This window comes from Amblyomma mixtum, chromosome 5 (genome assembly GCF_055824585.1).
Source record: "Amblyomma mixtum isolate Tamu chromosome 5, ASM5582458v1, whole genome shotgun sequence".
Classification (NCBI taxonomy): Eukaryota; Metazoa; Arthropoda; class Arachnida; order Ixodida; family Ixodidae; genus Amblyomma; species Amblyomma mixtum.
In genome coordinates, this window is record NC_143016.1 from 86,624,618 (window position 1) to 86,652,607 (window position 27,990).

Sequence of the window (27,990 nt, forward strand, 5' to 3'; positions counted from 1 at the left end):
ATTGTAATCGATCGGAGTGTATTTCGGACCATACTGGGAGGAAGGAAAAATCAAGCGCCTATCCCTTCTTCCGTCATCGCAGCGCCTATGGCTCGATACATTTGTAGGCTGGAGGAAACACCAGCATCTCTTTATTGGATGTTACGGCAAGGTATTCGCGGGCAGCAGAGGGGTCACAATGAACCCAGCATTTTTTAGGGCGAAATGGTTGCTGATGTAAGGCTCGTGATAAACTGCGGGCTGCTGTAATGCCACGTGAAAGCACAAGGACATGCATTAACGATGGTTCTACTGAAAACCCGGCGTCGCCCGTCGTCCAGCGTCAGTCGGGAAAAAACCCCGGAATTCCTGAAATCAGGATATAGAAAAGAAAATAGCCGGAATAGGGGTTAGAATTCAGGTCCTCTGCGTGTCAGGCGGGCACGCAACGAATAATCCACGAAAGTTTTTTTTCTTTTTGATAGAAGCCAAGAAAGGTCGTGGGTTCAAGCCGGTTATAGGGGCACCTAGCGAACGCGTTATCGTGCGTTCGACTTAGTAACGTTTATCGCAATCATCTGCCACTGGATGAGTTGAATGAATCAGCGTGCGAGTTATTTAAGTTTAATTTTTTGGCCACTTCAGGAGAACGTTGCACGAACCTGAAGCCAAACATGAGGTTGTATATGAGGTCGAACATGAAGCCGAAGTTACTCGAAAACTTCCGAACATTTCTGTCCGAATGGCATCCAGCAGTAATAATCTTCAGCCCCAAGCGGAATTCGAACCACCCTAGGCGTAAGAACAGCAACTTCATTTGCCGGTGGCTTAGACCACTCGGCCATGGCCTCAGGTTTTCGCTGTGCGTAATGAACTGGTAGCTTCCCACGCAGTGCGTTGGTTGGATATCGTCATCTGTATCTTTCATTCAACTGTTTTGCGCCGCGAAAAATCGAATTTTTCGCGGCGCAAAACAATCGGTTTTCAGGAAAGACAAAACGTACTATAAAACGCACCTCTCGGTGGACATCTCAACCGTACCGTCAGAAATTTTGTTTTTTTTTTTCGGAAACGAAAGGCGCACCAATTATCCCACTTTTCGGCGCACACCTCACTCACGCCATGAGTAAAGGGAGGAAAAAAGAGTTAATGGAAGGAAGAGGTTGAGAGGCGGACTTTGCACCCTGGAAAATCCCCCGCCGTGGGTTTGTGCCATTGAGATTGAGGACATCATCATCATCATCATAGTGGAGAGCTGCGAACGAATTTCGAGCACTTGGTCTTCTTAACGCGCAGTGACATCGCACAGCCCACGGGGGTGTTGTATTTATGCACCAGGGATATTTAGTAAGGTCGCTGAAGGGTGGGTGAGTGCTATTTCGCTTCCAACAGCGAAAGAATCAAGCGAGAGACTTTGCAGGCGCTGTACAGCACGAAAAAGATTGATTCACAGATTGAGAAACCTTTATTGCTCTGAAGAAAGATGAGGTCTCTCAGGATCGTCATGGTTGGCGCCTCTAGTCCAGGGCGCTGTACGCGGACGCAGCCCTCAAAACATCTGTAGCGATCCATGAGACCAGCGCCGGTGACGTGTCAACGAAGAGGTTGTGGCGCTAGCACGAACTCTAGGTCACGATCGGCCTAATGACCGCAGCCACGTTTACTGCAGTTACCCGCCGCGGTGGCTGAGTGGTTAGGGTGCTCGGCTACTGATCTGGAGTACCCGGGTTCGATCCCAACCGCGGCGGCCGTGTTTCGATGGAGGCGAAACGCAAAAGGCGGCCGTGTGCTGTGCGATGTCAATGAACGTCAAAGATCTCCAGGTGGTCTAAATTATTTCGGAGCCCTCCATTACGGTATCGCTTTTGTCCTTTCTTCTCCGAATTACTCCTTTATCCCTCGCCTTACGGCGCAGTTGAGGTGTCTACCGATATGTGAGACAGATACTGCGCCATTTCCTTTCCCAAAAAACCAACCAAATGTCGACGTCATTGTGCCCTGAGTTGGGGTGTAGGGCCGAGGTGAAGGTCCCTGCTTGATGATGATGATGTCCCCAGGCGTAATGGTTCCCGCTTTCGGTGTAGCACGTGCTGGCGCCACTTCCTCTCTTTCGGCACGAGGACCGCTCTGATCACATGGGCCGCTACTCACCAAAAGCGACGAAGGCATCTGAACGTGTTGTCCAGCTGGGAAGCACGGCTCATGACACAGGCTGCTATACAGGGAGGGTCGGCTCAGGCCGAATATGATAGAGAAGGGCGATTAATCTCGTATCAAGAGATTACAGAACACAACAAGCAATGCCGGAGGTGTTTTCCCCCACCAAACACGGTGTTAAATAGGAGTCAGGCGACGGCGTGGAGACGCCTGCAGACTGGAGTATACCCAAACCCAGTACTAAATAAACATATCCGATTGGACTGCGAGGACGATAAATGTAAAAAGTGTGGGGCGAGAGGAACCCTCGACTATATAATTTGGGAGTGCACTTACTCCCCAGGCAGGGCGCAAAACGTTAGTAGTAGGGAAACCTGGAAAACCTTGTTGCGGAGCTCGGACCCTGAGCTCCAACTCACCGCCGTCCAACTGGCAGAAGAGGCCGCCGGCGAAACCAACCCGGCCAGCATCGACTGCGACCATCCCGTGCGGCTGGGCCGCTCCTAAGTCCCCTCCCCCGTAAAGGGGGGTGAGACAGAGTGACCCAGGCGGTGTGGTCCTTATCTGTTGGACAATAAAACTTTTCAACAACAACAACAACATCCTCAACACTCGGGGGAAGCTACCGATGCTTGTGAGACGTCCTGGAATGCGCGACGCTTTTCTTGCAACACATTTCATGCTTACATCTCCTCTAGACGACGAGATCTACTGTCAATGCTTTTCTGCAAGATTGTGATTTCGCGAATTTATCTGGAGGAAAAGAAGCGCATATAAAAGAGGGCAAGAAAAGAGGACAAATGCGGGAAGGGATCGAAGAGGAAGTGACCAGAAAGGCGTCCCGGCTGGCAGCCGTGTGCCCGCAGAAAAAAAGAGCTGATATAAACAAGAGAAACAGATATAATGCGTTCTCAGTTGCCAAATGAAAGCACTAAATATCACAGAATGCACATTTATCATGGAAAATGACTTGGCTTGGGTTGCAATATATCTCATTCTGGTAGCCTGCGTAGAATCCCTTTCGATTATAGTGGTATTATTATACGTTGGAGCAAAACTCTTTTGCGCTTAAAGCACATTTGTTTTTTGATACATGCAAATAGAAACGAGGGAAGTTCCGTAATTTAGAAGCCTAAGTATTACGCATTTAGCTGACCGCGTTGCAAAGTCGCGTAAATATAATAAAGATTAGAAAAAAGAGCGCACGGAGCTCTTTTCTTTCGTAATAAACTTCGAAGCAGTGACTTTATTTTACAATTCAACAACCTTGCTCCTCGTTGACGGTTGCTAGGCGGTAAATGGATGAAGCGATGGACTTAATCAATCGCCGCGCAGGCGTAAATTATTGCTATTATTTTTTCAATGCAGGAGGGAAGTGCGCACATACCTAAATATGGACAGAGTGAGTGTGTGATCATTGAGATAACTTTAATAGGTACAGTATGACAGGGCATATAATATTTATTGTATAAAAGTGACACATGGACTATAACTGACTGCGTGAGGAATGAATGAGGGTAACATGCAAGGTGGAATTGGAGGTTGTAAAGATGTCCAAAGTCCTTTAAATATGTAAACAAAAAGTTCATTGCATGTCCCTGTTGCCTGAGTCAAGCTAGGGGACCTAAAACACTGTTCATTATTAGATGCACTGGGGAAATATTTGATTCAGTTCTTCGACTATTTGATTTGTGTGCAGTTCAGTTTTGTACTGGACTATACGCATTTGATAACATAACTGCGCTATTCGTATTCGATTAGGTTTTGAACAAGTATTATTCGCACAGCCCTATCCGTGTATTATCGGGTTTTCCGCGTTTGTTACTTTTTGAATTATCACCGACAGCATGTTCGAGTGCTCAGGCACTAAATGAGTGCTGGAAAGAGGAGGTACCTCTTTCCAGACAGAAATGCCTACGCCTATTACCCTTTCACTGCACCAGATTGCGTTTTTTAGCAACAGATTCAATATTTCGTAATTGTATCAACGCAGCCCCTCACACGCTCCTCATTGAAGTAAGTTACAGCGCCTCCAAGGCAGGATAGCCAAATCATCGACAAACCAGTGCCCAGAAAAGCCGACTTTTCTTCATTACATTAAAACAAAACAAAACAGAAATTCCATGCATACATTGCATACTTAATCGCCATAAATAACTCATCATTCAAATATGAGAGGAGCCAACAGCCACAGAAACCAAGGGGCACAGAGGATTTTTAATTTATTTATTTATTTTGTGGTGTTGATCATTTTATGATATTATTGAATATGTTATCGCTTAATGCTAATTAATTAGAAAAGCAGAAGAAAAAACAACCACATGCCACCGGTGGGATCCGAACCCACGACCTCCGAATTACGCGTCCGGTGCTCTACCTCTGAGCTACGGCGACGGCTGTCAAACCTTCTGCTTTCGGGGGTATTTATGTTTACACATAACCGAACCTTGGGAGTGTTCACCAGCGCCACCCACGTTCTTAAGCGGCGGACGTAGCACGTCCTGAGTTACCGCTGATGTGACGTAGAACGTCATCGAACGGCGAGGGTGGAGCTGTGTGAGAACCCTCTTATGCTTCCTAAGACATCAAGGCTACCAGAACCGAGGCCCTCGTTAAGCAATTAAGCAGATAAGGAAAGGGGAATGAGGGGCTCGTTATAAATATGAGAGGAGCCAACAGCCACAGAAACCAAGGGGCACAGGGGATTTTTAATTAATTTATTTATTTTGTGGTGTTGATCATTTTATGATATTACTGAATATGTTATCGCTTAAAGCTAATTAATTAGAAAAGCAGAAGAAAAAAAATAGACACTAAAGCCAAATTGAAGTTGGCGTTAATCGATCGATTACAGTGTTCGTTCTAATCCCAAAGCAAAGTAAGCACTCTATTCTGAAACGGAGATTTCACTTGTACAAAATACCAAGAGACGAACGAAATACAGTCACGCTTCCTTCTCGCGTCTTTTTTTTGCGCTAAATTCACTTCAATCTATAACAGACTAGCTCAACTTCATGCGCTTACAAATAAATGCTCCTTTTGCTGCCAGGCGATTGCCAATATGCCAGAACTGAGCTGTAGAATCAATGTTTTATTCAGAACAAATTTTGAATGTATTTCTTCTTAGTTTCCCTTCAGCACTGAGGGACAAAACACATCACATAACCACCATCGACGTCGTCATCTTCGTGTGCAACATTATACTGATTGCAAAGCAAAGGCTCTCCTATATCTTTTCAGTAATCCCTGTCCCGCACTAGCCGCCCGCCAACCTATTTCCGCATATAATCTCTCCATCTGACTTTTCTTTGCTCCAGGATACATTTACCTTCGCTTGAAATCCTCTGTTGCCCGAACGGAGCATTGGTCATCTGTCTGCCCCATGACGTGTCCAACCAAGTTTCATTTTTGCCCTCTTGTTTTTCCCTGAGATCTCATTAACTCCAGTTCATTCTCAGATTAATGTCGCTGCCTTTTTGTCCCTCAGGCATATTAACAGAATTTTTTTTTCTAATCCGGTGCGCTGCCCTAAGTTTTTTTAATGCTTTCCCGTTGGCCTTTATATTTTAGCCCCGTAGGTGAGTCGTCGCACGATTCCATAATTAATACTTTTCTTTTAGAGACATCGTTTATGGAGACCGAGGACAAATTGAAGTTGGCCTGTGTCGATAGATTAATGCGTTGTAATGACAGAGAGGCTACCTTCAATGAAAGAGAAATTTGCATAAATGATAAAAGGAAGTAAAAATGCAGCTTGGATACCATCAACTCACCCGCAATGCTGGAATATTGCCGTTATTTTCAGTTGCATAAGAACTGCCTCTGAAGAACCACGTCGAGCAACGCCAGCGAGATGTATCTAGGGGAGCTCTTCATTGGTGATTAAAACCTGTTTCACCCGCTTCTAGTGCACCGAAGAGAAGTGCTTAAACTTCGGGTTACACCTAATTTCTAGCCGAAATTGCGTCTGGATGAAAGTCTAGTTCACAAAGGTTAAGGCGCCACAAGAAAACTAGCGGATGGCATGTAATTTTTCTACAGTGGTGTTTTCAGTTAGCTGTTCCAAATCTTAAGCCCTTCAGCACTAATTAATTATGACATAGTTTTTAATCTGTGAATAGGTTCAAGCAAGAAGCCAGGAAAGAAGCAAATATGATGCATTTTATGGCACTTCTTACTGAATCAAGCACTACCCATGCTAACGACTCCTTGTTTCAAGACTGAAGGGTGTTGCAATTGATCGCTGTGATGTTGAATGCTTTCGAAATGTACAAATGCAGGCAGGCCTAGCAAAGACACGTGATTGTATTGAACGATGGTAACGTACACAACTGATCATTTCTGACATAATAAGAAGCACCTGAAAGAAATGCCTTGAAGCAAGCTTCCAGTTCTAGATTATGAAAGGATTGAGCGGCAATGGGCAATTTTCTGTTTCGATCAGCAATGCGTGCTAATAGTCACTTGTTGCTGTAAACAATAACCCGAGAAAAACCAGAAGTATAAATATGTTTCTTGAAAAACCAATTTCTACCCGATTTATTGCAACTCAAGAAATAACGCCCGATTCCCCCCTCCCCCTTACCCGGAAAAAGAAAATAAAATCCGGAAAAGAAGAGCCCTGTGCATCTCTAAAAACGAGCGCGTTCCGGAAAAACAGCCTGCTCATTCGCAGCAATCAGACATGCCGGGTTATGCGCCTAAATTTCGATTGCGGCTAGGTTTAACCCAGCGCAACATACATCGCAGACGCTTTAATTATATTTGTAGCAAAAGAGAAAGATGCACTCGACTTTATTTTTGCAGTAATTAGAAAGGCGGCACACTGCGCACATCATACCACCGCCACCAAGTGTACGAGCGAGTTCCAAGCGCAACGTTCGCGTATAAACCAGCACGTGCTCTCTCGAACTCGCGGCGAGGAACTCCGGCAGCCACACTCGGCTGTGGTGGCGGCGCAGGCGGCACATCGTCCGATCAGGCGCTTCCGCTAATTCTCTCCGCTCCATCGACACATGCTAATTTCTCCGGCCGGCCGCCGCAGCTCCACGCTCCACCCCCTCCCGCTTCCTCCACTACCCCCTCCTCCGTACTCGCAATTTCTCCCCCTCTCCTTACACCCTGCTTCCCGACCGGCGGCCACGGCTGCTGGTCCGTGAGCGCGCTGGCCGCGCCAGCAGCGGCGGTTCCTTCATTTCCACACACCAATCTTCCGAGGCACAGATCTGACGCCTCCCTAATTATAAGGAGCGAGGAATACAAGACAGACAGCCGTGCGTACTGCACCGAATGAAAAAGAGAGAAAGAACGCGAAAATCACAGCACTAAAGAAGGACGAAGAGAAAGAACGAGCTAAAAGGAAGAAAGGAAAAGGGATACGTTCAGACGACGCCGCCTTGTGCGGAAAGAAACGAAACTATGACAGTGCGTGCGTAAATGAAGGATACAATTAAAGAAATAGAGAAAGACAGGGCGGGCGTCGGCACGCAGAACAAAGGGAACGGAAAAAAGGCGGCCGTTTCTAAATGTAGCCGCGAAGAATAAGTTCAGGGCCAAACGGTATTAATTCAGAAAAAAAAACAAGCAATTGAATAAACTATAAAGACGTATACCTAGCACAATGAGAGAGAAGAAAGGAAGGGAAGGAAAAACATAAACTGATAGAAAGTGAACAGAAAGTGCAGAAAAGACCGCACTCCGGCACGAGACAAAAGGGAGCTAGTCCCGAGAAGTGGGAGCATATACAAAAAAAAAAAAAAATCAAACGTAACCAGATGTCCGATAGAGAACAGACCAAAGCAGGCAACATTTAACAGATGGCAGAGAAATTCGGGATGACCAGGCTGGAAATGAAACTGTCTACATGGTTTGGAAACGTATTTCCTGTTATTTCTCTCTAATTAGACAAGGAACAGTAAGTTCGCTTTCGGAAAAGGGCAGCATAGAAAATTTGAGACAAGTACATGTGCGCTGGCGGGCGCCAATTTACGAGACGGCAAATTATTAGATTGTGCCTTTTCTCTTTCTTTGTCTGAAAGAAAGAAAAATTAATAAAATAATTCTTCCGTGAGAACAAAGAGTATGCGAAACTTTAATCAGGAAACGTACACGCCTCTGGCAAAGGGATTTAAGCTGACTCGAAAGAAAAAATGAACAAGGGTGAGGGGATTTGTGTCTATTATGCGGTGATTACAACCTACATCTTATGCTGCTGAGAGAAGAACGCAAGCGAAGAGCCGAAAGATATGTTTCTTATTGGCGTTCTCGGAGACCAACATTGTTCTGACATCCCTTGCTTTACTTCGGAAGCTTATATGCCTCCTGCCCGGTTTGGCACTTTCAGAGACACTGAAACTTCCGTCTAAATATAATTTAGAGAATGCTTGTGAAAGCTCGAGGGGGGGCAGCTAGATTTAAGGAGTCATTGATTGGCATCGGGCATACGCATGCTTGTATCAGTAATCTGAAATTAGGACCAGCTGTGCCTTACCGACTTGTTTGTAACAGTAGCATCACTGTAACGGCAGATTACCGTATCACCATAATGGTAGCGTACCGTTAGGGTACCTGCGGATCGCTACCGTTAAGGTGGTTGCCAATCAAATGAGAAGCGGGGTCGATATATAGGCCTTTTTGTCAGAAAAGTCAAAACGCAGAAAAGTTTGCAAGCATTAGCATAGCCTTTCATAAATTTCTTTTGGGTAAGGTTAAGCATGTATGCTTTAGTGCATTACCTGCACTCTCATCATCATCATCATCAGTCTGACTACACGCCCTGCAGGAAAAAGGCCTTTCCAGTGTCTCTCAAATTAACCCTGTCCTTTGCCAGTTGCAGCCACCGTATCCCCGCAAACTTCTTAATCTCATCCGCCCACCTAACTTTCTGCCACCCCCTGCAGTCTAGAGCTTTGCAAATGGCGGCGTGCTTCTTTATGTGCCGCAGAACATTTACCGATAGTTAGGCTGTCGCTGTTTAAGGACATTCTGTTACTCTTGTTCCAAATGGGCTCGGTGAGAAAATAGGAACACCCCGTGCAAAACAACTTTGGAGGAAACTGTGAAAAGGACTGAATGCTTATGTTAGCGCCCCCTGTACGTCGCAGTAGAGAAGGGTCAACGCCGACACACACACACAAAAAAAACCCCAAAATAACCGCAAAACCTAACAGCAGGATATGAGAGAGGCCTCTCCTTAAAGTGGGCGTCAAAAACAAAAGGACGAATCATCTCTGCGTGGCGTAGTTGACGCTGTTGGCAGCCCCAGGTGGCGGTATAGCGAAAACCCGAACTCGCACACGCCTGTGGTCTCGCTGTCTCCCACTACACCACATAATGCTCTTCCTTCTTTCTCACGCTCGCACGCACCTTAGGCGCGCGACTCGGCGCGCTTTTTATAGGAGCACTTACAGTCGAGTCACGTACATATATATGTACAGAGAAGTACACCGGCATCACGGGCTCTGAAATGCGCAGCGATTTGGAGCAGCGCTCACACTCAATGGCACGGATTGAGCTCGCGTACTTATGTAAATAAGACGCTGTTCTCTTCGCGCGCTCTCGGTCTGCGAGAAACTGAACCGGGCCTTCTTCGCCCGTTTTGCGCGCGCACCGGTCTCGCTCGCGAGCTACAAAAAAGCTTTCGCGGTTTACGCGACTCCAAATAACAGGCTTTGACCCAACGCCTGTTCGCCGTCCGTCACGCCAGGGTGTCTTCGCCGAGACGGGTGCATATACCGCTCTGTTAGTCGAGGGGCGAAGTTCAGATGTGAAAGAAGAAAAAGAAAGTGTGTGGGAAGTTTCTCCGCACTGCCTACTCCTTGAGAGCGAGCGGATGCGGCAGTGCTTACCGCACCATTTGCGAGAACCGCCGGTTTACGTGGTTTTTCTTTTAGCCCTGGCCTCTTCAGAGCGTGAGAAAAAGCGACGATGACGACCAGAACTCCCGAGAGAATATTTCGTCATGCCGTATAGTGCTAGCTGGCGAGAGAGTTCTCAACAGCGCTTCTTCTCTATGCAGCAGCGCAAGAGTGTCGCTTGCGCCCTGTGTTCCAGTGCCTAGCAGCTGTCGCGGCGAAAGTCCGCGCTCAGAGCGTTCAGAGAAAGTTCTGTTGGCTCGATATAGTCTGGTTGTCATAGCTGGAGACGGTGTATTCTCATTCTTACAGGACATTTTTTTAGTATTCGTTAGATAACTTTCACCGTTTAATGAATCCAGGAATTCATGTCATTTAGCTTTTGCGCCCCAAAAAGAAGTTACGCCGGCGGGGAAAACAAGCGGTTTTTTAATATTACCCAGTTCATCTTCAGGCTCAATTGCTAGAAAGACGCATTTATAGACACTGTAGAAACGGTTCAGAATCTCTTATTAACGTTTTATTGGAACTCAAACACAAAAACTGACAGACGGTCATGATAAATGCGAAATTTGAGCGCAGCTCTTCGCGGCTGACAGGGGGCGCGTTACGCTGCTAGCCACTTACTTACTTTCGGGACTTACTTTCGGCAATGCGGTTCTGTGCTTAAGGGCAGAAGTTCAGTCGAGATTAGACGTAAATCAGAGAGCTGTTGGAAGATTAGCACTAGGTGCCCACGGCAAAACCACAAACGAGGCAGTACAAGGGGATATGGGCTGGGCATCGTTCGAGGCACGGGAAGCTAAGAGTAAAATACTATATGAAGAACGCCTGAGGAAATTGGACGATAACAGATGGGCAGCTAAGGTATTTAAATATTTATACAGAAAGAACGTTGACTCACAGTGGCGGAAAAGAACTAGAAAACTAACCAGTAAGTATGCCGGTCATGAGGACGGAGAAAGAAAGAGCATTAAACGACAGGTTAAAAACGCGGAAGTTAAAAATTGGATGAATTCAATGGAAAAGAAACGTAGTGTAGAACTATATCGATTCTGGAAAAGGCAGATCAGGAAAGAATTTTTCTATGATAACTCAAGAGGCAGTGCCCTACTTTTTGAAGCTAGATCAGGGTGTCTTCGAACGCGCAGCTACAAAAAGAAATTTAACGAAGATGACACATGTGCAGTGTGTGGTAGATCTGTGGAAACAATTGAACACCTCATAATCAAATGTGATGGTATCCATCCGGATGTCGATGCAGGCACAGTCACTCTTTCTGAGGCCCTAGGGTTTAAAGATAACAATGGTCATGTAAATAAATCTGCAGTGGAAGTCAGCAAAAAGCGATTGGAGGATTGGTGGCTGAAAAGCAGAGATGTGGCATAAGGTTAGAATAGTAGGAAACCGTAGGAAAAGTTGATGGAGAATCTTAATGAGAATTGCCAACACAGTAAACAAAAAAAAAATAAATAAAGAAAAGCTGAGCATGGTGGCAATTGCCACCACCCCGTTTCAAAGGGGGCGCTCCTATCCATCCATCCATCCATCCATCCATCCATCCATCCACCCTCCGGGATCTTTCCGTGGCAGCCGCCTCCCAGGAGGTCTTTCGCTGGGCTACTTGGAAACCGGTTACGCTGACGACTACGCCTACGACTACGCCTACGACTACGCCTACGACTACGCCTACGACTACGCCGACGATGACGTGGAAGGTAGGAACGGACGCCTAAGATGTCTAAGCGTCTGGTGATGCCTATGCAAGTGGCATCACCAAATTGGAGCGTCCCCATTGGCTGAAGTGAAGTGACGTCATCAGACCGGTAGTGACGTCGCTTTTCAATTCAAGTTTCTTTGCATCTATACATGTACGGATGACGGGAGCACAGACAAAAAGCCAAATGACGGGGAATGACACTATACACAATAAAGAGAAAAGATATTCGTGTAAAGGCGTCAATAGCTGTCAATGCTATCGCACTGTTAGTGCATGATGATATTAGGTGTCCCTGAGAATTTTTTCGCGGCATGCTGTATTGCGGTGATGTAAGCGAACTTGACTGGATCTCGGGCAAACAGTTCATCACTACCGTTAAGGTCAGCGGCCCCGTGACTGTGTTGTTTGAGGAATGACCTTGAAGCGGACTGTAGCAAGCCACTCCAGGAGTGTGCGGACGTGGACGCAGCATACAAACGTACTGTGTGCGCAGGTGGCCAAATGCATGCTCATGAAAGCGTTTGCGAGAGGTGCGAACATTCGGGGCGGCCACTCGAAGTCACTACTCCAGCGAAACCTGCATAGTGATATTTCAAGCCATGTGTGGACCGAATCTACTAGTCCCATTGAAACTGCCACAATTCCGCCGTTCCACCGCTGTGGCTCCGCGGTTATGGCGTTCGGCTGCTGACCCGAAAGGCACGGGTTCGAACCTGGCCGCGGTGGTCGCATTTCGAAGGAGGCGAAATGCTAGAGGCCCATGTACTGTGCGACGTCGGAGCAGGTTAAAGAACCCCAGGTAGTCGAGATTACCGGAGCCCTTCATTATGACGCCCCTCTTTGAGTCACTTCGAGACGTTAAACCCCTCCCTAAACCACAAACCATAAACAATTCCGCCATGGCTCAATGGGCTCTTTCTGTCAAGTAGTACGGTTTATGGGGGTTTAACGTCCCAAAGCGGCTCAGGCTATGAGGGACGCCGTAGTGAAGGGCTCCAGAAATTTCGACCACCTGGGGTTCTTTAACGTGCACTGGCATCGCACAGTACACGTGCCTCTAGAATTTCGCCTCCGTCGAAATTCGACCGCCGCGGCCGGGATCGAACCCGTGTCTTTCGGGTCAGCAGCCGAGCACCGTAACCACTGAGCCACCGCGGTGGTACAAGTAGTACATTTTTCCTAGTTAACATGACCTTTCGGTTATTGACAACTATCTTTCGCTTTATATTTTTTTTCGTAGTCGTAACGCCATCTAGGTCTTTACATTTGCCCACTACACAGAAAATATTTACAACCGACTATCAAACCAAATATGGCTTTTTGCTACCTTGTAGCTTTTTCCTTCCCTGTATTCTTTGTATTGCAACATCTAAATCGGCATTGTGTCCTGGTCAAGTTCTCTTGATTGCCGTTGTTCTTGTTCTATGTTTGTCCTCTTCTGTTTTTACGATCTTGCAAAGCAACCTTTCTTCCTGTTCTACTCAGAAGGCTACCATGTGGCAGATCCTACTTCGCAAAATGTGTTTTCTGCCTGTAAGTGTTGCCTCTTTGCAGTAACGCTCATTTAACAGCAAACACAGCTTTACAGGAGCTTTTGTTCGCGAAGCAGGAACAATATTGGCCGAGAGGCTCTCACTGTGTTGAAGATTCCGCATGTCACTCCATGAGGATGGCGTCACGGCACAACACTGACACCCACCCATTGTGCTCGGCGAAAAGGCGCCTCAGCCAGTCCCAAGAGCAGTTGGGAACCGCCAATTACTCCGTCTGAGGGAAGGCGGTGTACCTGTGACTCATGTGTGGGTTGGGGCCGATGAGCGGAAAGGATTTCTTTGTCAACGTTAACCAGTATGCATGCATAGATTCCGGAACAGTTCGTCCATAGCTTAGACGCTCTCCGACCACTGTCGCTCATTTTACCAAAACTTGCCATACCATACCATACCATACCATACCATACCATACCATACCATACCATACCATACCATACCATACCATACCATACCATACCATACCATACCGTACCGTACCGTACCGTACCGTACCGTACCACACCACACCACACCACACCACACCACACCACACTACGAGGGGGTACCCAAAAGAAACCGGACTTATTTTTGTTTGAACTTATTTGTTCACATTTTAAGCACAGACCTTAAATCCCCTTCAAAGTATTCCCCACTGCAATGATGCGCTTGTCCAATCTTTCATTCCATTTTTAAAAACATTGTTTAAATTCATATTTGTGATGCTTGACAGTGCCTCCGTCGTTTTTTTCTTCACCTGAGCAACATCAGCGAAACGCTTTCCATTCACCTATTTTTTCATTCTAGGAAACAAAGAAAGCACGGGGCAAGGTCGGGAGAGTATGAGGGTTGAGGAATAGGGGTCATGCCATTTTTGGTCCACAGTTGTCGTAGAGACAGGGCTGTGTGAGCAGGGGCATTGCCATGATGGAAAAACCAGTCACCTGACCGCCACAAATCTGGCCGCTTCCACCGCACACTGTTGCCCAATCTTTTCAAAAAATCCAAGTAGAAAGCCTGACTAACCGTCTGACCCTGCGGAACAAAATCTCAATGGACGACTCCTCTCACGTCGAAAAAACAAATCAGCATTGTTTTGAGGTTTGGTTTCACCTGACGAGGTTTCTTGAGGCGAGGTGAATTTGAAGTTTTCCATTGGCATGATTGTTGCTTTGATTCAGGATTCGATTCAGAACACTTGAGTTGTCCGCATAGCATCGTCCTTGTACGTCTTTCTTAATATTTCAAGAGTTTCCATTCAACTTTTTCCGAGCAAAAATCAGAATTTCACCGGCGCACGCTGTTCACGAAAATAAGCCATTGCAAAAACGACATTCACACACAACAGTCGTCACTCTAAAACTCTGCCTAAACTAGTCTGACCTCCTACAACGACGGCACTCGGCTTACTGACTCTGGATGGATGGATGGATGGATGGATAGGAGCGCCCCCTTTGAAACGGGGTGGTGGCAATTGCCACCATGCTCAGCTTTTCTTTATTTATTATTTTTTTTGTTTACTGTGTTGGCAATTCTCATTAATATTCTCCATCAACTTTGCCTACGGTTTCCTACTATTCTAACCTTATGCCACATCTCTGCTTTTCAGCCACCAATCCTCCAATCGCTGGAATGTTCGTTCTATGCGCTCCTAGTGGCAAAACGCGGTACCATAGAAGCTTTGCCGACCAAAAAATTTAGTCCGGTTTCTTTTGGGTACCCCCTCGTACACTACACTACACTACACTACACTACACTACACCATACCATACCATACCATACCATACCATACCATACCATACCATACCATACCATACCATACCATACCATACCATACCATACCATACCATACCATACCATACCATACCATACCATACCGTACCGTACCGTACCATACCATACCACACCACACTGTACCGTACTGTACCATACCATACCATGCCACACCACACTGTACCGCAGCGTGCCGTACCATACCATATCGTACCGTACCGTACCGTACCGTACCGTACCATAGCATAATATAGCAAGCTGTGTCACGTTAGTGTCCAAAAACAGGGCGTGTTTGCTTCTGCACAAAGAGAGCGAGTGTTTACCAGATTCCCACGTTTTGCTTGCGGATCCATACCACCAACAAAAAAGAACACTGCATAGACCTCTTTCAAAGCGGAGACATGAGGCAATGCGGGCGTCCTTGTCTTGTTTTCACCGTCTATGCCACAAACCAACTCATTTCGTCTCCCGACAGAGACCGGGCAGAACGCTCGGGATAAATTAGAAAGAGAAAAAGACGCTTTAGTACAGAACGAGCGTTGGAGAAGCGCGTATAAAAGAAACACTATGTTGCACACCACTCAACGTTTCTCTTTTATATTTCTTTCATCGCAACCGAGGTTTTACCTTCTCTTCATAACGCTGCTCAAATGTTCCGCAGTTACTGCAAAGAGGAAAATCTCACACTGGTTGCCACAACGAGGCTGAGAAGCGCGGGCTTGTTTCCATGCCTAGCGAAGTAAATACACGCTTACTGCTGCTTCCTCGGAACACTTAAGTTACGAGAAAAGCGCAGCTTGAGCGCTAACGGCACTAGGGATCCTCTCTTTCGCCGCCCGCATTCTGTGTCTCGTTGCGCTGATTATGCGCAGAAATAACGACTATTTAGTTGAGTCCACTCCCCTCCCCACTGCCTGCCTGTTACGAAAAACTCCTCTCTAGCGTGCCCAGCGACTACCCCATCACATTTCTTCTCTGCTAATCATCACCGATTCCTTGCTTACCGCGGGTACCTTTTCTGTTTCCTTCATTTTCTCATCCTCTTCGTTCGCACTTGTGCAGGCTCTAGTTCCCGCAGTCTCCGGTGCAACCGCGAGTATCGTGAGTGGTTTCTTTCTTTTTCTTTGTTGTTTTCTTTTGTCTTGGCAAAGCCGCGGTTCACCCGCTCGGTAGAGAATAGGGTTGAGAGAATATGGCAAAAATAAAAAGATATATTGCAGAAAAGAAGCAGCCATGAGAAGAACAACGCGCGAGCGAATGCTGCGGAGATTCTTGGTCCGTGCTCACTTAATATGCGTCTCTACCCGCATCACGCGAGGGCGACCGACCGCATTGCTAGGGAGAAAAGAAGCACTACTGCTGAGAAATAAAAATAAAAAGAAAAAGAGAAAAGGCCCGGGCTCTTCAGGCGACGAACGCGCGCGGACGCTGTAACGTGCTGAGTGAAAGGGCGGGTGAGTGAGCGAAGACTGCCAAGATTCCGCACGAGGATGTGGAGGAGGGGAAGTGCGAGCTCGCGCTCGCGCCTGCACTGTCCGCTGAGCGCCGCTATAAGAGCGCACGCTAAAGCGTGGCGTGCCGCCTTTCCTTTTCCTTCTTTCCACTTTTTGCGGCTAGCGAAGCCGCGTCGCGTGAGCGCCTGTAACAGTTCGAATTTAGGCGCTTGCTTTGAATTGCAGATACGCGCTAGGTGGAGGACGACCGGTTGAACGCGAAGAAGGAATAGCTTGGAGAAAAGTAACAAAAAGAAAAAATAATACGAAGGACACGTGGTTGAGATGCTTGATAGATGAGGCAGCGAAAGAGCGCTCGAAAACTGAACCAAAGTAGGAGCGGAAAGAGAATGAAGCGTGCTTCTTGCGGCAAGAGAGATAGAAAATGAAGAAAGGAGGAGACACAAAGCCGCGAAGATGAAAATGGCGTGAGAGATTTTTCGCACTTTTTTTTCCCCCTTTCACGCATGCGCTAGTAGTACAGAGTGCAGTGTGAGAACAAGGCGGAAGGCGGGCGGGTGGGGAGGTGCAATCGGGGTTCAAAACAAGACAGGTGTCTGGTGGAACGCATACCGCGCGCACGCGCGCGCAGTCTAGCGTGAACGCACGCGTCCGTAGAGGAAAAACAACGGATTACGATGTAAAAACAAAAGCATATTCTGTTTCTTCTTTCCTACTTCTTATTCTTTTTTTCTTTTTACTATTTGGTCTTTTGCTTTGTAAACTCAGCGCAAAACTCCCCGTTAGACATTTCTAGTGTACAAACAGTCTTGTGTTATTTAGCTTTTTTTTTAAAGTGACAACTTTAATGGACGCGAGTTTCGCGCCCTTGGTCTGGCAGTAGCGATTTGGGGGCCCTTTTAAGGCCCCCCAAAACACCTTCCGGAGGTGTTTTGTAAGACGAAACTGTCTTCTGATCTCTGAACGTTTTCCGACGAAACCTTTTGCAACACCATATTTCTTTTTTTTTTTTTGTTGCTGCTTTGCTTCTGCACCTGAAGTAGCAAGCTTACCGCCCTTGTCACCTCCTCTCCGCGGCCCCTCCCCTCCCAGTATAAAAAAAATATTTACTCTGTATAGTGTACATATTTGTAAGCGGCATTCTGAATTCTTTACACAACACAACACTTGATAAAATGCATCTGGGGCCATTTTTACACACGAACAGACGCGGTGACGCGAAGAAAAACTGCGCCTTGTGCTATTCTCAATTTTGGCATTGATAGTGGCCTCAGCGATATTTTACAGGAGTTTCGCAAGGGATTTGCAAGAGTAGCAGGCGCATTATTGGCAACATTATGTTCGTAGCAACACAAAACACGGTTATTACGGGGCAAACGCGATCACCTCCTCACCACTGATAATCTAAAATTGATGTGTTCATCTGCTGGATAATGAGAAATCGTGATCAGTGATCACGTGATCAAGGTTGCTTGTATTTAGGCCAAATAGCATGCTTGATAAACCACACTGTACCACCAGTTCCCGTTGGTGGAAAATTTTATTTTCGATAAATAGCACCGGTGCGGACCACACTGGTTTCGGGGATGCTCCGGTGAAAGTTTTTTGAAGATGTCATAAGAGGGGGCCAGACTCTGAGGCATCGGGAGGGAGGGGAGTATGTAATAGGAGAAAGCCACACAGCTATCGAAAGTTGAGGCGAACTTCAAGGAAATCTTGTTTCGTCATAATATGCCGGGAGGCCTTCTGAAGGAGAACGTTTACCTGAAGGGAGAGCAGAGGTAGGGAGAAAAAAAAATTAAAAGAATGGCATGATGATCTGACCTCTGACAACCTCCCGCTTCTTTTCGTTCTGCTACTGGAAGCGGAACTAATGCTGCCAAATCACGCATCCGATTCCGCCAACGTCCACAGAAAAAGAAGAAGCAAACAAACGACACGTCTTCTCCGACTACCTTTGCGAAACTTGTTCTGTTATTTGACAGGCTTGTCCTGAACGACACGATAGCGTTCGCGTCAGAAGTTAAAGACCACGCAAACCCGATTCAACGCCCCATTCGAATGCGCAATATTTTCATCGCATCTACCTCGAAGGCGCAACTTGCACTTGTCTACAGCAAACCTAAGCCGCTTGCTCGGCGCACTGTGCCGAACGGCTAAAAGGGAGCCCGGTCGTTCATTTATTTCCGTCCTTCGGATTCGTTTTCCGATCTTTTTATCCTTCCCACGTGCCATTTTAGTTTTCGTTGCGCGTGCCATTCTCTTCGGGAAATGGCTGGTTCGCGTGCGCGAACGCTATGCGGACCAGCTGTTGATTCTCGCGACGTTTCTCCAAGCCCGTGCAGGGGCCCGTTCCGCTGCTCGTGTTTGAGCGCCCTCTTCCTCTAAATCGGCGCAGTGCAGAGAGAAGCTCTGAAGCGCTGCTCGGTGATTCGGAATGATGAGAGACTGGACAGGTTTGCCTTCAGTGTGTCCTTTCGGCGCGACGACTAGCCTCTGTTTTTTGTCTGCTCTTCGGTTTCCTCTCACTGAAGTGATCAACGCATCGGGTTATTTCTTCATTTTATTGCTTTATTGGCCATTGTCGAGTGCAGTGAAATTTTTCCTAGTAGCCGGAACGTCCATGGACGATTGCAGAACTACTTCGTATTGAGCAACAGTAACGCATCGTGCTTTCAGGTTACGCCAGTGGTGCACCAAATTAGAAGGGAAAAGTCGTTCTGCGCTCGCTGGCTCGGCTGGTTTCTGCTGCTCAAGGTTACTTCCCTGACTTCATACGCCGAACGGCTGTTAGCTGGAAGAGAGATTGCCGAAAATGTCGTGTTCAGGGCTGTTTTTTTTCGGTTGCTCTAAGTTTCTAAACAGAGATATTCCGAGGTGTGGTAGGCTTGATTACGTTGCTCAAGTTGAACTTACGTTAACAGCCGACTACCATAACTACGTATTTCAGAACACGGTGTGCTTACTTTGCCCTTTCTTGCGGAAATTGCAAGACGACTGGGGGACTGCGCATCTACTACGAGGCTTACGAGCCCAAAAATTGTTGACAAAAGAGATTTTTCAGCAGGAAGTTTTTATGAACGGAATTTTTTTCGCACATCGTAAGACTGCATCTTAACAATCAATATACCTGCATCCCGCTCGGGTCACTTGTAGTTTTTTGCTATTGTAAAAAAAACCACCCCACAAGTTTTATATGGCAGCCGTAACTACTCGGTGTGAGCCCAGGACAAATTTTAAAAGCAATATTCTGCTTCGCGTCGAAGATGGGACCACTTCCATCAACATATTCCGAACAGGGTCGTACAATATTTCACACCAGCATCAGAATTAAAAGTGGTGTCCACGAGAGCTCTGCTTTCGGGAACAAAACAAAGCAAGATAGGAAGAATCAGTATTAATGCAATTTAAAGATTTCGTTAACTATCTCTGCCTAGCGGGTTGCAACCGCACTTCTGTATGTAATCGAAACGAAACAAATCACTCGGAAAGATTTGCCTCAGCAACCACACTAACTGGGAGAAATCTGTCACAGACTCCACAGGCAACACTGCGAGAGGCCTTCAGGAAGTATTATGGCTCTAGCGTGACCATCAAGAAATCCACACCTCCGTACTTCGCCTTTGTTCCACACTCGCTCGCTATTTCTTTACGGGCAACGGGAGAGTTTTATTTGCCTATTCCGCGGAGACGAGGGAGGAGCTTCGCTTCCTCCAAGGAGCACGGAAAGATGTGTGCCGTAGTGGCGCGCCTGATTTCAGCGCGGGGTTATAAAACGGGTTTTGAAGGCCGGATCAACTCCGCGAGATTGGGAAGGAACTTTGCTGCGTCTCTATGTGTGCGTAGTGTCTGAAAAATACGCTTCTTTCATTCGACTGCGGATCGCTTTGGCTCAGGCCGCGTTGTCAAATAATGGCCCGGAGAAATGTGGACAGTGTAAACGGGAGCAGTTGGGAAGCGGTTACTTTTGGGGCCAGGAAAAATCGCCCTGTCACCGCCTCTTTTTCGCGCAGTGCGAAGCACGGAGTATTTGCTCTTGGTCTCTGTTGCTGAGAAGCGGAGTAGGAAAGCATACAGACATAAAACAGAGTGGTTTTAAAGGAGCAAGCGGTTTCTTTTCTTACTTCAACCAATTGCGGGCTATGATTCAAGATTTTGTTTTAGAAAAGAGAACATTTACTTGCACGAGAGAGAGAGAGAGAGAGAAAGAGGAAGAGAGGAAAGGGGGTTAACCAGGAGGCTGCTCCGGTCGGCTGCCCTGCTTCCGGTTGGGATATAAAAGGGAAAGAGGCAAGGGGCGAGGAGTAGAGCCACAATATGTCGCACAAGCATGACGCCGTCAGGTAACTAAACAGTGCTTCGTAGGTCTTGAGGGCTGTTGATCGCTGTGGCTACAGCCCGAGGATCTTACTTCCCATTGGAGCACGAGGATAGAGGCGGTACAGAGCACAGCACGGCGTACGTCTTTTGGTGCGAAAAACATGGCATATCAAATAATAGATGTTCTGTTGTCTCCTCGCAGACTCACGGGGAACGAGCAGGGCTGTAGGCCAGGCCAATTTTGAAAAAAGTACTACTTTGTAAAAGCAACACCGAGCCAAAGATGGCCCCGCAATGTTTCTTCCCGTCGCATTAAGTTAGGCTGAAGACGAAGTTTTCCAAGGTCCAATGTAATTAAGCGACGGTTAAAAACTCGCCTGTGTTCTATGCGGTATGAGCTCCCGTGCCAGCCTGCGGAGCCTACACACTGTGCCAACCTTTGATGGATGAACAAACCCGTGAAGTCTGTCGTTATAAGCAGAGCGGGAGGCTTCGTCCGCGCGGTCTATTGCTGTGATGCCGCAGTGCATAACGCAGCGTATAACGCAGCGTATAACAAAGTGTAATGTGGCCTTTAGTTATTGCGCTGTGGTAAAATTTGCGGATTTCTGAAATTAATTGCTAATTTGATTCGCGGCGTAGTGGAGCTTGCAGTCCTTATTGCTTGGCAAGTTTTTTGATGTAGCCGCATGTGTCATGTTTTGAAGAGTTGAAATCACTGCTTTGTCGCATGACCCTACACTGCCTGTCCTATTTTTTTTTTTTTTTGCAGCTGAAAGAAGTAAGTTGTGGCGCTGCAGGCTTCCGCTTATCGACGCACCGTATTTACTCGCATACAAGTCGCCTAGTGTCGCCCTGATTTTCCCAAACTGCGCTCCCTAGTCTCGGGGACCGACCAATATGGGAGGCGCGGCCGGGTGCCAAGCACGCACTCGGCTGTAAAAGCTGAAGAGGAGAGATAACGAGGCAAGTGACGCTACTGCGTTTCCATTCTTGCGGATTCGATCCTTTTGAAACTACAGAGATAACTACCACCATATCGTGGAAATACTTTACTAGCCTGTTCTTTTTGAATACAGCCGCATAAAAGATTGTGCCGACCGTGACCCCGTCACGTAAACGCAAATTCCCCGTAACGCTCAGCCACGCGACGACCTCGGCACCAATTAAGCGAGTCGTCGCCTTGCGTGCGCAGGCGTTGAAGAATAGAGTGGAGCCTGTGAGTTAAGTGCAGCTGAAAAGTGAGGTAGGTACCGGGGAAAGAAGCGGAAGCATAACGCCAAGGTTTTCGCTAACCTGCGGAGGATTACGGCCGTTAAAGTCCGACATTGACGACGCTGTGGACGTCGAGGGCATCTGCCGTAGTTGAACAGAATGGAATGAAAGCGTTAAGGTCTGGCTCGTCCTATCGCGCGTTTCTCCTGATAAGTTGTGGTCTTCGTCTTCGATGCGCAACCAAGCTGTCTCATGTGCGAGCCTATCACGGAATCGCAGCAGCTGCGATGTGCGATGCCCTGTGCCGGTCACCTGGTCACCTTAATTCAACGTTGGCGGCTTGCAGCTTGCGTTGGTCGACTTGTACGGGATTTCATTTTTTTTTCTTCCGAATCCCAATCTCAACCAATATGCAAGTAAATACCGCATTTATCCGGGCTCCAGACCACAGAAGAGAGCAGAACAACGAGGAATATAAAAAAGGAACGAAACAAGAACCCCCTAAGTAAAGTTGTAGCTTTGTGTCCAGCTAAGCAAATGGAATATTAGGCGATGGTCTAATTCACATTCCGAAGCCTATGCGTTGGCTGTTTCTCTCTCTCTCTCTCTCTCTACGTTCACCTCTACGCTAACTTCATTTAGCATCACCATGCACCTCTGAACGTACAGTCGCTGTCAAAAGTATACAGCCCAAGGGGTCCGCTTCTAAGCTGTTCAGCGGGGCTCCCTAAAGAATATCTAGCTATCCAAAGCTTGGGAGGATTGAAGACTCGAAGCCATTTATCTTCCGAGAGATTACGATCACTGAGTACGCATAATCAGGGACTCTGAAGGCATCGGAAGCAAACCCCTTGGCCTGTGTACTTTTGATGGGGGAGTACGTGCTCACGTTGTACATACAGTCTACACGTACCGTGAACTTGCTCCATTTAGACGCATGTATGCCGGTATGTGTACCAAAAATGTGAAGACGTTTTGCGGGCATTAGCTTGCAGGCCACGTGCGCTGTGTCTTAAGTATGGCCGTGCTGTGGTTGTGTAACTTTCCAATCTTAATTGCCGAGCTTTTTAGAGAGATAAAGAGGAAGAGGGAAGGCAGGAATGTTAATCAGAAGGCTGCTCCGGTTGGTTACCCTGCACTGGGGAGGAGGGATGAGTGGAATGAAAATGGAAAGTGAGAAGGAGCGAGAAGCACAGTCAAAATTTGTCACTCAAGCCAGTGGGTTTCAGGGAGCAAAGCTGTGGGCCTCAAAACTATTCGACTGCTGTGGCCACTGACCACGCATGTAAATATTCTTGGCTGATGAACTCTACGGTAGCCTGAAGGGCTGAAGTTGAGTTGAGCCGCAAGAACTGGACATAGCGCTTTCAGTATTCCCAGCGCGTTTTGTGCTGCCGGTGTGCGCAGCCTAGAGAGCAGAGCTCGCATGACACTAATCAAGGACTTGAGCATTGCAGTCACTTGAAGATTTTGCTCATGGTCCTGACTGTGGCTTTTGTTTAGGGCAGTCATAGAAACTTTTTGGATTATGATATTGTTACAGAGTAGGAGGTTGAAGTACAAGACATGATGCCGGATGGCGACGATAAGCGTTAAAGGCACAGGTGCGAGAGCTCAGTCCGTGCCGCTGCCTGCTTATTCGCCTTTCTAGTCAATGACACGACCTGAGGACACCGAGCGATGGTACCGATCATGAACCAGTCGATTAGACTAAGAACATGACGGTAGACGCGACAGGATGATATTGCAGAGAAGAGGTGGTGAGAAGAGGTGAATTGAGGTGCTTGCCACCACGATGCAGCAGACGAGCTGATGATGACAGGATGAATCCTGACCCATGAAGACTACAGAGGCATCGGTCGTCAGAAGACAAGGGCCGATGCCCTTGGCCGCATCCAAAAGCAGGGGCGGGGGTGTTGTGCTCTCACATGGGGGGGGGGGGGGGGGGGTGAAGGGGGGGATCAGTGGGGTTGGTGTCGCGTCTGGGTGGGGGCTGTGAACGTAGGTGGGGGTGAGCGGCGAGGTTTGGCCGGGTCTGGAAGTATGGAGAGATCCCGGGAGGCAAGGGCCACTGACACTCCACCGAAGACCTAAGAAAACAACAGGCCCCTAAGCTCCAGAACCAGGATGATGATGACCTCCAGAGCCTCCACCAAGTGTTTTGTGCGGCAAGCTGAAGAACGAAGACGCGATGATGGATGGCCTTGTGCGAGCACTCCGTTCACGGCACTGCCCGCTTCTTCGTCTCCTTAGATCATGACAATATTTAGGTAAAAGCACATGCTTTCTGCTTTCTTTCACTGTAGCGGGAGCACACATCGTTACTGTGGCCGGCTACGCGTTCTAGTAGTCGGAGGGTGATTGTTATACAAGCGCGACGCAACAGCAGGGCACTAGTACAACTGGCTATCTAACGAAAAGTTGGGCTAGTTGGATTGAACTATGCATCATAGCGCTAAACAACGAAGGCGACAGTCTCGTCTTTTTTTTTTGTCGTCTTCCTTGTTTAGCGCTGTGATGCATAGCTATTCTAATGTGATGACTGCGGCAGACGCAGCTGCTAAACGCAACGCGCGAGCAAAGGCTCAGCAAAGCCGTCGACAGGATCTAGCTGTATTCGCGCCCGAAGCAGACGCACTATGTAAGCGCGATGCAGAAGCTGGCCGCAGCGCTGACACGCGCCACCACTGACGCAAGGAGCAAAAGAACTAAGGAAGTCATACGCGATTACGCTTGCGGGGTGAACAAACTACAGAACCGACAGGCGGCTAAATATAAGCGTCACGTGAAAGCGCGCCATAATACATACGTACATACGGCCTGTTCTTCCAACGCGACCAGCGATGTAGATGCATCTGTTAAACACGCTTCTAAACGCGCAGCGAAAAGAGTGGCGTACAAAATCTTGTTACCTCGGCGGTAAACGTCCGGGGAATCTTTTTTTCTTGCTTGCTTTGCGAGCACAAAGTGGCACAATAAGCAATTAGACTTCAAATAAGTAAACCTCGCCATATCTCTTCACAATTGTTGGCACTCGCACTTGACAAGCCTCCAATAAGTTACTTGCACTTTATGCACCGTCATAGCTGTAAAAGGCGTTGGGAGGGATACGTCAGAGAAGATGCGTCATAAGTAAAATCGACGTGGCTATTAGCAAGTTCCGCTCTATTTTGAGCAGTAACACTTGTCCAAAAACGTTTGCAGGCTTCTTCGGCCTACTCCTGAATAATTCTATTGCCTCAAGTTGAGTATGTTACTCCTTGGTGCACTAGGACAGCTTCTTATTGCGCTTCTTTTAACAGATCTCCTAATAAGCTCATGCATTCTTCGAGGCTCTCATCTGCGCTCGTAAACGCACCAGTGCTCCTGTGTTGCCCACGTAAGGTTAGTGCTGTGATGATGAGGTGGGTACTCATTGAAGACCGAGTATTACGGCGCTCGCCGCAAAAAGAATATTGGCACCTTTCATGACTCTTGACACGTGCACAGAATAAGCGCAGTTGCAGAGCAGGGGCAGAGTGACCTTTGCACGGGTGCACATGAGTGCACCTGTGCGTACGGAAGGATAGAAATGAGTAGACACGGGAGACCATACACCGGTTCATCGGAAATTGGGAAGTAAAAATGGGTCCTTATAATGCATTTCTTTCATTAAAATTTTAGATATCCTGTCTTAGTCATTAAATGACTGGATTTAGACAGCACAAAAACAACGCGACGTTACAGGTAAGTCCAAAATAATTTCGTCCACCTGAATATGTTCAAGCTCACGGCAGACTTTTCATTTCGCCTCCTACGAAATGCGGCCGCGGAGGCGGGGAGCCGGAAAAAATGTCCCCAGATTAAACGCCCCCGGAAAAAAAGTCCTCATTTGTAGGTAGGAAAAAATGTCCCCAAACGGGTGACTTTAAACGTACCGCAAGCCACCGTAATTTGAACATCCGGCCGCCTCGCATGTGTACATGCATGCAACTCGCATGCTAGCGCCTCGCATGCATGTACGGCACGCATGAGGCGGATACAAGTTGTTTGCCGGTGGAACAAGTTACTGACCCGCAAACGCAACGGCATGGTCAGAGCAACTCAAGTGTGGCAGTGGTTTATCGCGCAACGCTTGGAAGGTTTGCAACAAAACACATGATGAGAAGGACATCTCGATACACAAACTAAATAGAAGCTAAACTGTATTGGTTTTCACCCAGCAACTTATTTCCTTTTACTGTCGTCGCATTTCACTGATTTTATGCTACATCATCATTTGTAGATTTAGCTTCCATGTAGTTTTGTCATTGATGTATTTCTTGCCTTCCAGCTGCATTTCTTCACCGTGATATCAAGGCTTGGACTGTGTTTCTTCTTGGCAAGCTGTAACATTGCAAGCTACAACGATTACAAATGTTGCCATGAAAATGACTAAACAACGAACAGATAGGGGGCGTCCATGAAGATTAATCATGGCGGCGAAACGGAAGTGGTCCAGAGCAAGTGCGTCTCTGGATCGTTCGGCGCTTCTGCGAAGTCACCTGCAGGAGTGATTTTCCTTTGCATGGCCTGGACTGCATGACCATGGCGCGGTCTGGTATTACAAAATACTTCATGCTTACATCTATTCTCTAATCCAAAGAAGTGCTTAATAAAGAGAGAAATTTTCTGTCAAGTGGGTTCCGGAAGGAATTTTTTTCTTCACTTGGGCACATTTTTTCCGAGACGGTGCTTCCTCAGGGGATCTTTTTCCTGGGACCTTTTTTTCCGGGGATGTATGTTCCGGGGATGTTTTTTCCGGGGACGTTTCTTCCTACACCCGTGAAGGCGGGCAACGATCCCACTAAATCGTGTGTCGAGCCGCAACAGGTCTTTCTGATTATTCAAATGTTCCCACAAATTGCTCGAAGGCTAATCAGCCGCTCCTTGAAGGAAGAAAAATAAAAAACAGAAGTGATATTATAATCCAAAGAATAAATACGGAAAACAGCGATGATATCATAATAAAAGCAAGAAATACTAACAAAAATAGCTGTAGTGAATGGTTTAATAAGCTACAAGTGGAGACAATTTCTTTAGTTACCTATAAATTTCGCGAAAGATAGAAAAGACGGTTGAGACAATGTGCTCATATGTCACTGAATTCATCTAAAAATGCTTACATAAAGTAATAAGAATTCAAGGCTGCACAACCAGATTATCAGATTGAGGGCTTGAGCTTTCAATGAAGCGCTTCTTGCTATTGGTTCTGCGAAAAATAAAGAAGCAAGCTATCTCCCGGTGCCACTCCTTGCTTGGTTTTGTACTCACTGAACTGCAAGAGCAGAGACGCGAAGAAGGCTCTCTGGAGCAGCAAGATAAAAAAGAAAGGAAGCCAAAGGAAAAAGCAACAAGGAAAGGAAGAAAAGAAACGTTTCCATGTTCGGCAAAAACACACACACACAGCTCGCTTGTCTGCGCGGTGAGCCTCTGACTAATAACGCAAGCGAGTGCAGAGCTTGCTTGGTCACCAACAAAAAGGATTAAAGGAGATCAGGAGTAGCGAACGCCGAGCAGTGGAGGAGGTGGGTGAAAGAGACAAAATAACAATGCGGGAGAGGCGACGGGGTAAAGACGCGGTGCTTAGGGACGGTCGGAACACATCTCTGAGGCTTTTAATCCGCGCTTAGCCAACCCACTGCCGAGGAAGAGCTCAATATCGCTGTAATTGCAGCCGCGAAAAAAGGGTTGCAGAGCCCGGTGACCGCTTTCCTGTGCTGCTTCTTCTGTCCGGCGAGATGTTTTTATGCAGCAAAACCCGATCTCTTCGGCGTGTCGCAAAACACTTAGCGCTTCTATTTTATCTCGCACTCACTGGGCGCTCCCATTTGTTGCCCAAGAGACCTTCTTCGTTTGTATTTTCTGCCAGAGCTTTTCTCTGGTTTTCCCTCCTCCCTCTCATGGCGTGTCCTCCCCATTCTACTTTCCTCTTCTGTGTGCAGGCCGCCTTGGCTATCGGCCGGACTGCA